This window comes from Pseudophryne corroboree, chromosome 1, assembly GCF_028390025.1.
Source record: "Pseudophryne corroboree isolate aPseCor3 chromosome 1, aPseCor3.hap2, whole genome shotgun sequence".
In the NCBI taxonomy this organism is placed as follows: domain Eukaryota; kingdom Metazoa; phylum Chordata; class Amphibia; order Anura; family Myobatrachidae; genus Pseudophryne; species Pseudophryne corroboree.
Window position 1 is genome coordinate 868347535 of NC_086444.1, and position 12082 is coordinate 868359616.

Sequence of the window (12082 nt, forward strand, 5' to 3'; positions counted from 1 at the left end):
AGCGGTATTGTTCCAGGTCAAGAGACCCACAGGATGTGGCGGTGGACGCTCTGGTAACTCCATGGGTTTACCAGATGGTGTACGTGTTTCCACCACTTCCATTGATCCCAAGAATTCTCAAAAGATAAAAAAGGGAAAGGATTCAAGCAATACTCATTGCTTCGGACTGGCCAAGAAGGGCCTGGTACGCGGATCTACTGGAGATACTCTCAGAGAACCCGTGGCCTCTACCTCTTCGCTAGGATCTTCTGCAGCAGGGGCCGTTCGTCTATCAAGACTTACCACTGCTACATTTGACAGCATGGAAGTTGAGCGTCTAATTCTAGCACAGAAAGGAATCCCAGACAGGGTTATTCCAACTTTGATCCAAGCCAGAAAGGGAGTAATGTCTAAACATTACCACCGTATTTGGAAAAAATACGTCTCCTGGTTTGAGAGCAGGAAAATTCCTGCGCTGGAATTTCAACTGGGACGTTTTCTCTTTTTTCTGCAGGCAGGGGTGGATGTGATCCTACGCTTGGGTTCCATAAAAGTCCAGATTTCGTCCTTGTCCATTTTCTTCCAGAAACAATTTGCTTCCCTCCCTTAGTTAGGTTCAGACGTTCTTGAAGGGTGTTCTGCACATCCAGCCACCCTTTGTGTCTCCCACGGCACCTTGGGATCTCAATGTGGTGTTGCAGTTTCTACAATCAGAATGGTTTGAGCCTTTATAGGAGGTTGACGTAAAGTTTCTTACGTGGAAAACCGTCACACTGTTGGCCTTCGCTTCAGCAAGGTGTGTTTCGGAAATGGGGGTACTGTCTCACAAAAGTCCCTATTTAATTTTTCATGAAGATAGAGCTGAACTCAGAACTCGTCAGCAATTTCTTCCTAAGGTGGTCTTTGCATTTCATATCAACCAACCTATTGTGGTTCCGGTGGTTACCGACAGCTCTGCTACTTCAAAGTCCTTGGATGTTGTGAGGGCTTTGAAGATCTATGTGAAGTGGACAGCTCGTCACAGAAAATCAGACTCGCTGTTTGTTCTATATGATCCCAATAAAATTGGGTGTCCTGCTTCAAAGCAGTCAGGCTTACTAACCAGCATGCTTATTCTACGGCAGGTTTGCCGGTTCCAAGATCTGTACAGGCCCACTCTACTAGGTTGGTGGATTCTTCCTGGGCGGCTACCCGGGGTGTCTCGGCTTTACAGCTCTGCCGAGAAGCTACAAGGTCAGGATCGAACACGTTTGCTAAGTTCTACAAGTTCGTTACTTTGGCCTCTGAGGACCTTCAGTTTGGTCAATCAGTTCTGCAGGAACCTCGGCACTCTCCCACCCTGTTTGGGAGCTTTGGTACATCCCCATGGTACTAAATGGACCCCAGTATCCTCTGGGATGTAAGAGAAAACAGGATTTTAATACCTACCGGTAAATCCTTTTCTCCTAGTCCGTAGAGGATGCTGGGGTCCACTTATTTACCATGGGCTCCGCAGGAGCCATGGGCACTCTTAAGACTTTTCAATGGGTGTGAACTGGCTCCTCCCTCTATGCCCCTCCTCCAGACTTCAGTTATAGGAACTGTGCCCAGGGAGACAGACATTTCGAGGAAAGGATTTAATTTAATATTAGTGTTGAGATACATACCAGCTCACACCTCAACCATGCCGCACACATGGCAATCATCATAACACACGCCAACAGGCACGAATCAATTGCAGCAACAAGCAGAAACTAACATAACACAACTTATGTATAACTAAACTGCAGGTAAAGTACGCACTGGGACGGGCGCCCAGCATCCTCTACGGACTAGGAGAAAAGGATTTACCGGTAGGTATTAAAATCCTGTTTTCTCATACGTCCTAGAGGATGCTGGGGTCCACTTATTGACCATGGGGTTTATACCAAAGCTCCAGTACGGGCGGGAGAGTGCGGATGACCCTGCAGCACCGATTGACCAAACTTGAGGTCTTCATCGGCCAAAGTATCAAACTTGTAGAATTGTGCAAACGTGTTTGACCCCGACCAAGTAGCTGCTCGGCAAAGTTGTAATGCCGAGACCCCCAGGGCAGCCGCCCAGGATGAGCCCACCTGTTATGAGCCACGGCTGTGGCTCATTCCTGTTTTGCATTTTTGTTCTGTATTTTATGTTATACTTCGGTTTATGTTCCCCGTGGGTGTCATGGGGTGCTCGGAGCTCACCCTTAAGGAGGGGATACTGTTATGAACCACAGGTAGTGGTTCATTCCTATTTTATGTTTATAAAGTTGTCTTGCATGCCAGGATTTCCCGTTGCTCTGTTTTAGAATACTCTTGTCTGCTGCCGCTGGTGAGTCTGTGTAATTGCAGCTTGTTCCCATGTGTTCAGCCTCACCTGGCTGCTAATTGCATCTTGTCAGTTTAGAGTCATGCAACAGGGCAGCTGCATGGGATTATTAATTAGGCCTCTCTGTTATATGCTGGCTGACTGCAATTCACAGATGCTGGTGATATTTCTTGGTTTTCAGTCTGCTTGAAGTCTGTGCTGGTTCCTGCCAGTCCCTGAGCTCCTGTATAGCAGTATCTGACTAGCTGCTTCCTGTGTTGATTCCTGTGTCAGTCCCTGCGTCGATTCCTGTGTCTTAGCCCGTGTCCTGCTGTGAGGCGTTCCTGCCCTGATGTCCAGTGGCTTTGCCTATCCCTGGTCAAGTTCCTGGTTTCCTGGTGTCCACCGGTCTGTCGTTTAGGATTCTGCCTGTCCTCCAGTTTTGAGAGTGTGTGTCGGCATCATTGAGGGTTCCTGTCCGTTTGCCAGTATTCGTACCGGTTCCGTGAGTAGCGGCTCTGCCGCGTCCGTTGGCCTAGGCCGCTGTATTCCATTATTGTTTCTGTCCCTGGTGTTTTGCAGAGGGTTCTGCTTATGCTGTCACCGCCGGTACACAAAGGTATTGTGTCGGCGTGTGATCAGCATTTCCTTTGTTGTTCTTTTCCTTTGGCGGTTTCTCCGCACATACTTTAGGTTTTTAGTTAGCTTGTAGCCCCTGGCCTGTTTGCTTAGTTAGAGGGCCTCTTGTTATCATCCTGTCTCGGATTTCCCTTTGTCTCTCACTAAGACCGGGGGGCATCGGAGTTGGGCAGACATAATCCGTCCTTCAAACGCGGCTGCCAAGGGCTCAAGAAACCATAGTCTCGCAAGGGATTTCTGACAGCACGGGTGAGACAACAGAGTTAGGGCGCCAGGGGCTATTCCCTTTCCATTCCCCTTTCCCAGTGTTACGTCCTGGTGCTCTGGACTCACTTCATGAACATCTCCCTTGTTCTGAGCACCAGGAACCTAACATTATCACCAGCCATACCACAAAAAAGAAATAAAACTTTTTTTTTTCTTTTTTGGCCCAGTCCAGTGTCTAGTCTAGAATCCAGTCTTGTCTAGAATTCGGTGTTAGAATCCAGTCCGGTGTTAGAATCCAGTCCGGTGTTAGAATCCAGTCCGGTGTGTAAAAAAAAAAAAAAAAAAAGTCTTGTTTTGTTTAGCAAAATTTAGTCCTGCCTTGTCTAGTCCTGCCTTGTCTTGTTTTAAATCCTCCTATGTCTACTATGCAAGCCCTGCAGGCATCTCTCGCAGCCCTGAACTCTGTTTTCAGTGCTTTGAGACCAGAGCGACTAGAAGTTTTGCAGCAATCCCTAAAGCAACTGCAAAACCTTCTGACTAAAATCTTGCTCATCTTGCCAGAAGTCGTTGAGAGTACATCTATCTCTAAAGAGACTCTTGTTCACAGTATGGTGACAAGAGAATCCTCTGGTTTAATTGAAGAGAAAAGGTTTAAAAGTTTTCTGCGGCCCAGGCTCTCAGAAGGAGCGTCTGCGTCGCAGAAACTTAAACTTATGCCTATATTGTGGGGGTTTAGGCCACTATCTGCAGACCTGTGAGTTGCGCAAGCCAAAGTGTGGTGACGAGTCTTGCCCTCTGGCCAAGTTGAGTCATGATACAAGACCTACTCCTGTCTCTACTGTGGCAGAGGTACTTGTCACACAACCCACACTAAAAAGCTCTCTGTCCTATAATTGGGGTCCTTGGGCAAGGGAGCCCCATTATAGATTCAGGAATCAAAAGAGAATGTTTCTCTCCTCTCTTGAGGTTCCTGTGGAAGCGGAGTTGCAAGCCCCTGGAGTGGTGCCCGATGCCCAGGTTCTTGGAGTGGTGCCCGATGCCCAAGTTCCTGGAGTGGTGCCCGATGCCCAGGTTCCTGGAGTGGTGCCCGATGCCCAGGGTCCTGGAGTGGTGCCCGTAGCCCAGGGTCCTGGAGTGGTGCCCGTAGCCCAGGGTCCTGGAGTGGTGCCCGTAGCTCAGGATCTTGGTGCGGTACCCGATGCCCAGAGTGCTGGTGCGGTACCCGATGCCCAGAGTGCTGGTGCGGTACCCGAGGCCCAGAGTGCTGGTGCGGTACCCGATGCCCAAGCTTATAGAGGGACATCAAATATTGTAGTTCAGGTGTCCATACCAGAAGGGGTCTCAGAAGCCGTTACCCCAGGTAGGGACTTGAAGAGCGCAACCCTAGAAAGGGTCTCTAAAACCATAGTTCTTGAAGGGAACTCGAGAAGCAAAACCCCAGAAGGGATCTTTGAAGTAATATCCCCAAGTGGGGTCTCGAGAGACGCAGCCCCAAAGAAGGGTCTAGAAGTCGCTTCCCCAGGAAAGAACTTAAGAAGCATAGCATTAGTGGAGGATCTGAACGTTATTGCTTCAGCAAAAGTCCCGGAAGTCATAGTCCCGGGAGAACTTTCGATAATTATCGACTCAGAGAGGGAGGCCGATGGCCCGATCCCAGTCAGGGAGGCCAACGGCCCGGTCCCAGTAAAAGAATCCGAGGTGCTGACCCCAGCGGGGTTCCCGGAGGCCACTGCCCCAGCGGGGTTCCCGGAGGCCACTGCCCCAGCGGGGTTCCCGGAAGTCACTGCCCCGGGTGGGGTTCAGAAAGTCACTGCCCCGGGTGGGGTTCAGAAAGTCACTCCCCCGGGTGGGGTTCAGAAAGTCACTGCCCCGGGTGGGGTTCAGAAAGTCACTGCCCCGGGTGGGATTCAGAAAGTCACTGCCCCGGGTGGGATTCAGAAAGTCACTGCCCCGGGTGGGGTTCAGAAAGTCACTGCCCCGGGTGGGGTTCAGAGAGTCTCAGCCTCGAGTAAGGTCAATAGTGACCAGGTCCTAGCAAAGCACTCCAGTCAGTCAGATGAGAAGGAAACAGATCCTGACTCTGATATCTCAACATCCATAACCTTTGATGGGGACTTAGCCCAATTTCTGGCGCTTTTCAAACACTATTACACTATTATGTTGTCTAGACCATTTCTGGGCATCACTTCAGAAAACCTTGGGCTCTATCTGATTTATTCTTTTAGAGGAGAGCCTTTTGAGTGGGCGACCAGCCTAATGAAAGCTGAAGATCCCATTCTTCAGGATCCCCTAGCATTCTGTGATGCAATTATTAAAAGATATGGTTCCAAAGAAATTGGTTCAGGTTCCTCTAAGTCACCCGTCTTGTCTGCTGAGAGTCCACCAAATACTGTAAACTCGGCACAAGAGTCCCAGCCCGTTGTTTTGACTGCAGGATGTGCTTTTCTGACTTCTTCTTCTAATAATAGTACTTTACCAGAAAGTTCAGCTCCCAAGGGTAAGAGACCTGTCTCTGATTTGAACGCAGCCTTGCTGGGTGGTACCATCAGTTCAGACAATGTTTGGGGAATTACCTTGGTCAGACCTAAAGAGCTTTGTAAAAAGAAGAAGAAAAAGAAATAATTTTTGACTCTTGCCTTGATAAAAAAAAGTTTTTTTTTTTTTCCTTGTCTTGTGTCCAGTGGCCACCATCAAGGGGAAGGCACTGTTACAAGTTGTTGCTACAGCTTGTTTTTTGTTTTCTTGTCTGTTAGACCAGTGTGTCAGTTTTTTTTTTTTTTGTATCCCTTGTTCTGGATAGTCTGAATTTTGGGGTCTTTTGACCCCTCCTCAAGGGGGGGGGGGGTAATGTTATGAGCCACGGCTGTGGCTCATTCCTGTTTTGCATTTTTGTTCTGTATTTTATGTTATACTTCGGTTTATGTTCCCCGTGGGTGTCATGGGGTGCTCGGAGCTCACCCTTAAGGAGGGGATACTGTTATGAACCACAGGTAGTGGTTCATTCCTATTTTATGTTTATAAAGTTGTCTTGCATGCCAGGATTTCCCGTTGCTCTGTTTTAGAATACTCTTGTCTGCTGCCGCTGGTGAGTCTGTGTAATTGCAGCTTGTTCCCATGTGTTCAGCCTCACCTGGCTGCTAATTGCATCTTGTCAGTTTAGAGTCATGCAACAGGGCAGCTGCATGGGATTATTAATTAGGCCTCTCTGTTATATGCTGGCTGACTGCAATTCACAGATGCTGGTGATATTTCTTGGTTTTCAGTCTGCTTGAAGTCTGTGCTGGTTCCTGCCAGTCCCTGAGCTCCTGTATAGCAGTATCTGACTAGCTGCTTCCTGTGTTGATTCCTGTGTCAGTCCCTGTGTCGATTCCTGTGTCTTAGCCCGTGTCCTGCTGTGAGGCGTTCCTGCCCTGATGTCCAGTGGCTTTGCCTATCCCTGGTCAAGTTCCTGGTTTCCTGGTGTCCACCGGTCTGTCGTTTGGGATTCTGCCTGTCCTCCAGTTTTGAGAGTGTATGTCGGCATCATTGAGGGTTCCTGTCCGTTTGCCAGTATTCGTACCGGTTCCGTGAGTAGCGGCTCTGCCGCGTCCGTTGGCCTAGGCCGCTGTATTCCATTATTGTTTCTGTCCCTGGTGTTTTGCAGAGGGTTCTGCTTATGCTGTCACCGCCGGTACACAAAGGTATTGTGTCGGCGTGTGATCAGCATTTCCTTTGTTGTTCTTTTCCTTTGGCGGTTTCTCCGCACATACTTTAGGTTTTTAGTTAGCTTGTAGCCCCTGGCCTGTTTGCTTAGTTAGAGGGCCTCTCGTTATCATCCTGTCTCGGATTTCCCTTTGTCTCTCACTAAGACCGGGGGGCATCGGAGTTGGGCAGACATAATCCGCCCTTCAAACACGGCTGCCAAGGGCTCAAGAAACCATAGTCTCGCAAGGGATTTCTGACAGCACGGGTGAGACAACAGAGTTAGGGCGCCAGGGGCTATTCCCTTTCCATTCCCCTTTCCCAGCGTTACGTCCTGGTGCTCTGGACTCACTTCATGAACATCTCCCTTGTTCTGAGCACCAGGAACCTAACACCACCATCCTAATGGAATGGGCCTTCACCGACTTCGGCAACGGCAATCCAGCCGTAGTATGAGCTTGCTGAATCGTACAATAGTCTACTTGGAAGCAGGACACCCAATCTTGTTGGGAGCATACAGGACAAAGAAAGACTCTGTTTTCTGAATTCGAGCTCTTCTAGCGACATAAATCTTCAAAGCTCTAATCACATCTAGAGACTTTGACTTAGTGAACGTGTCAGTAACCACTTGCTCCACAATAGGTTGGTTTATGTGGAAAGAAGAAACCACCTTTGGAAGAAAATGTTGGCGAGTTCGCAACTCTGCCCTATCTTCATGGAAAATCAGGTAAGGGCTCTTGTGAGACAAGGCCCCCAATTCAGACACCCGCCGTGCGGATGCCAATGCCAAAAGCATCACCACTCTCCAAGTGAGAAACTTCAACTCTATCTCTCGTAGAGGCTCAAACCAAACCGATTTAAGGAACTGCAACACTACATTAAGGTCCCATGGTGCCACTGGAGGCACAAAAGGAGGCTGGATGTGCAGAACGCCTTTCACGAACGTCTGAACCTCTGGAAGAGAGGCTAATTGTTTTTGGAAGAACACTGACAAGGCCGAAATCTGGACCTTGATTGACCCCAATCGGAGGCCCGCCTCCACACCAGCCTGCAGAAAATGGAGAAAACGTCCCAAGTGAAACTCTTCCGTAGGAGCCTTCTTGGATTCACACCAAGACACATACTTTCTCCAAATACGGTGGTAATGTTTCGACGTTACTCCTTTCCTGGTTTGAATAAGTGTCGGAATGACTTCTTTCGGAATACCCTTACGGGCTAGGATCCGGTGCTCAACAGCCATGCCGTCAAACCTAGCCGCTGTAAGTCCTGATACACGCACGGCCCCTGCTGCAGCAGGCCCTCGCGAAGAGGAAGAGGCCGAGGATCTTCTAAGAGCAACTCCTGAAGATCTGGGTACCAAGCCCTCCTTGGCCAGTCTGGGGCAATGAAGATTGCTCGAGCCCTTGTTCTTCTTAGGATCCTGAGAACTTTTGGGATCAGCGGAAGTGGAGGGAAGACATACACTGACTGGAATACCCACTGGGTCACTAATGCATCCACTGCTATTGCTTGAGGGTCTCTCGACCTGGATAATATTTCTGAAGCTTCTTGTTGAGACGAGATGCCATCATGTCTACTTGAGGAACTCCCCAAAGACTTGTCACCTCTGCGAAGACTTCTTGGTGGAGGCCCCACTCTCCTGGATGGAGATCGTGTCTGCTGAGGAATTCTGCTTCCCAGTTGTCCACTCCCGGAATGAAAATTGCTGAGAGCTTTTGCATGCCTTTCTGCCCAGAGGAGGATCTCTGTCACATCTGCCATTGCTGCTCTGCTTTTCGTTCCGCCCTGCCTGTTTATGTACGCGACTGCTGTTACATTGTCCGACTGGATCTGCACAGGATGATCTTGAAGAAGATGTACCGCTTGTCGGAGGCCGTTGTAAATGGCTTTCAATTCCAGCACGTTTATGTGAAGGCGGGCTTCCTGACTTGACCATTTTCCTTGGAAGCTTTCCCCCTGAGTGACAGCTCCCCAGCCTCGGAGACTTGCATCAGTGGTTGCCAGGACCCAGTCCTGAATCCCGAATCTGCGTCCCTCTAGTAGGTGCGGACTGTGTAGCCACCACAGGAGTGAAATCCTGGCTTTTGATGACAGGACTATTTTTTGGTGCATGTGAAGGTGGGACCCCAACCACTTATCCAACAGGTCCCACTGGAATACTCTGGCATGGAACCTGCCAAACTGTATGGCCGCCACCATCTTCCCCAACAACCGAATGCACTGATGGATCGACACACTGGATGGTTTCAATAATTGTTTTACCATTTTTTGGATTTCCACCGGAAGAAATTCTGAACTTCCGTGTCCAGAATCATCCCGAGAAAAGACAATCTTGTGGTCTGTTCCAATTGTGTCTTTGGATAATTTATAATCCAACCGTGTTGTTGGAGTATCGACAGGGAGAGCATGATGTTTTGTAACAGCTGCTCCCTGGATCTCGCCTTTATCAGGAGATCGTCCAGATAAGGAATTATATTGACTCCTTTTTGACGAAGGAGGACCATCATCTCCGCCATCACCTTGGTGAATACCCTCGGCGCCGTAGAGAGGCCAAAAGGTAACGTCTGGAACTGGTAATCCTGAACCGCAAATCTCAGATATGCCTGGTGAGGAGGATAAATGGGAACATGCAGGTAAGCATCCTTGATGTCTACCGACACCATGTAATCCCCCTCCTCCAGACTGGAAATCACTGCCCGGAGTGATTCCATCTTGAACTTGAACCGTTTCAAGTAGAGATTCAAATTTTTTAGGTTCAGGATCGGTCTGACCGAGCAGTCCGGCTTCGGAACTAAAAAAAGGGTTGAATAAAACCCCTCCCCTTGTTGCGGCAAAGGCACCAGGACTACGACCTGGTCTTGACATAATTTTTGGATTGCCGATGTTACTGCTTCTCTTTCTGGAAGAGAAGCTGGCAAGGTTGATTTGAAAAATAGGCATGGGGGAACGTCTTGAAACTCCAGCTTGTATCCCTGGGATACTATTTGCAATACCCAGGGATCCAGGGAGTTCCAGCGTCATGCTGAAGATTTGGCAGAAGTAGGGGTAGACTTCTGCTCCTGGGAACCTGGAGCCGCTGTGGGCTTCTTTCCCCTTCCTCTTCCTGCAAAGAAGGGGGAACCTCTAGCTCTTTTGTATTTATTGGGCCGAAAGGACTGCATCTGTGTGTGATAGGTCTTTTTTGCCGGTGCAGGGGGCAAAATCGTGGACTTACCTGCAGTAGCCGCTGAGACTAACGCATCCAGACCTTCGCCAAATAAGGTCTCACCTTCATATGGGAGAGCCTCCATGTTTCTTTTGGAATCCGCATCCGCTTTCCATTGGTGAATCAACAACGCCCGCCTAGCTGATATCGCCATGGTAGCGGCTTGTGAACTCAAGAGTCCAATATCTTTCATCGCTTCTAGCATGTAGGCGGCAGCGTCTTTGATATACCCTAACTTAAGGAGTATCTCATCTTTATCAACCGTGTCAATTTCTGATGACACGCTGTCAGACCATTTTTCAATAGCGCGACTGACCTACGCGCAGGCAAAAGTGGGTCTGAGCAGTGTACCATTGGCAACATAAATGGATTTCAATGTAGTTTCCCTCTTACGGTCAGCCGGCTCTTTTAGTGGAGCCGTGCCAGGTGCAGGGAGAATAACCTTCTTTGTCAACCTGGAAAGTGCACTGTCTAACACAGGGGCCGATTCCCATTTTTATCTGTCCTCTGCTGGGAAAGGGTAAGCTACCTGAATCCGCTTAGGAATATGGAATTTTTTCTGAGGATTCACCCACATCCCCGCAAAGAGAGCATTTAGCTTGTGGGAAAGAGGGAACGTGACTTTGGATTTCTTTTCCTTACATAAATAAGCCTTCTCCTGAGGTACAGGCGAGGCTTCTGCAACTTCCAACACATCCCTTATAGCCACAATCATATATTGTATATTTTTTGCCAATTTATGATCTATTTCTCTAGAGTCACTATCGTCGACACAGTGTCGGTATCAGTATTCACAAATGGTCTCTTATGTGACCCAGAGGGGGCCGCCTGCAGTAGGAAGAACTGAGTCCTGAAAAATCACATCTTCCACAGATTTTCTCCAGCATTCAGCCTGAGATTCAGACTTATCTAACCTCCTGTTAATAAGATGCATACTGTCACGTATTTCTTTCACCCATGCAGGCTCTTGGTGTGCCGGCAGCGCCACCACATTACAACTCTGTGTCCCTAAAATGCCTTCCTCCGGGGAGGAACTCCCTGCCTCAGACATGCCTTACACGTGTACAGCACGCACTCACAGACACACTGGGACTTATAAGGGGACAGACCCACAGCAAAAACAGTCAAAGGGACACAGTATGGGAGCAGCCAGTTAACAACCCCAGCACCAGTATGTAATGTCTGTGAACACAGAATGCATACAGACAACAGCGCTTTTACACAGTAATTCACACTAGGAATGCACCACCAAACGCTTTGTGCCCCCCTTATTTGCACCCTGTACTTGTTGCCAGAAGTGGAAGAATGGACCAGCGTTGTCTCTGCAGCTGAGGAGAGAGAGGAAAATAAGAATTTACTCACCGGTAATTCTATTTCTCGCAGTCCGTAGTGGATGCTGGGAACTCCGTAAGGACCATGGGGAATAGCGGGCTCCGAAGGAGACTGGGCACTCTAAGAAAGAATTAGGACTACCTGGTGTGCACTGGCTCCTCCCTCTATGCCCCTCCTCCAGACCTCAGTTAGGGAAACTGTGCCCAGAAGAGCTGACACAATAAGGAAAGGATTTGGAATCCCGGGTAAGACTCATACCAGCCACACCAATCACACCGTACAACTCGTGACACTATATCCAGTTAACAGTATGAACAACAACTGAGCCTCACGAACAGATGGCTCATAACAATAACCCTTTAGTTAGGCAATAACTATATACAAGTATTGCAGACAATCCGCACTTGGGATGGGCGCCCAGCATCCACTACGGACTACGAGAAATAGAATTACCGGTGAGTAAATTCTTATTTTCTCTGACGTCCTAGTGGATGCTGGGAACTCCGTAAGGACCATGGGGATTATACCAAAACTCCCAAACGGGCGGGAGAGTGAGGATTACTCTGCAGCATCGAATGAGCAAACTCAAGGTCCTCCTCAGCCAGGGTATCAAACTTGTAGAATTTTGCAAATGTGTTTGAACCCGACCAAGTAGCAGCTCGGCAAAGTTGTAAAGCCGAGACCCCTCGGGCAGCCGCCCAAGAAGAGCCCACTTTCCTCGTGGAATGGGCT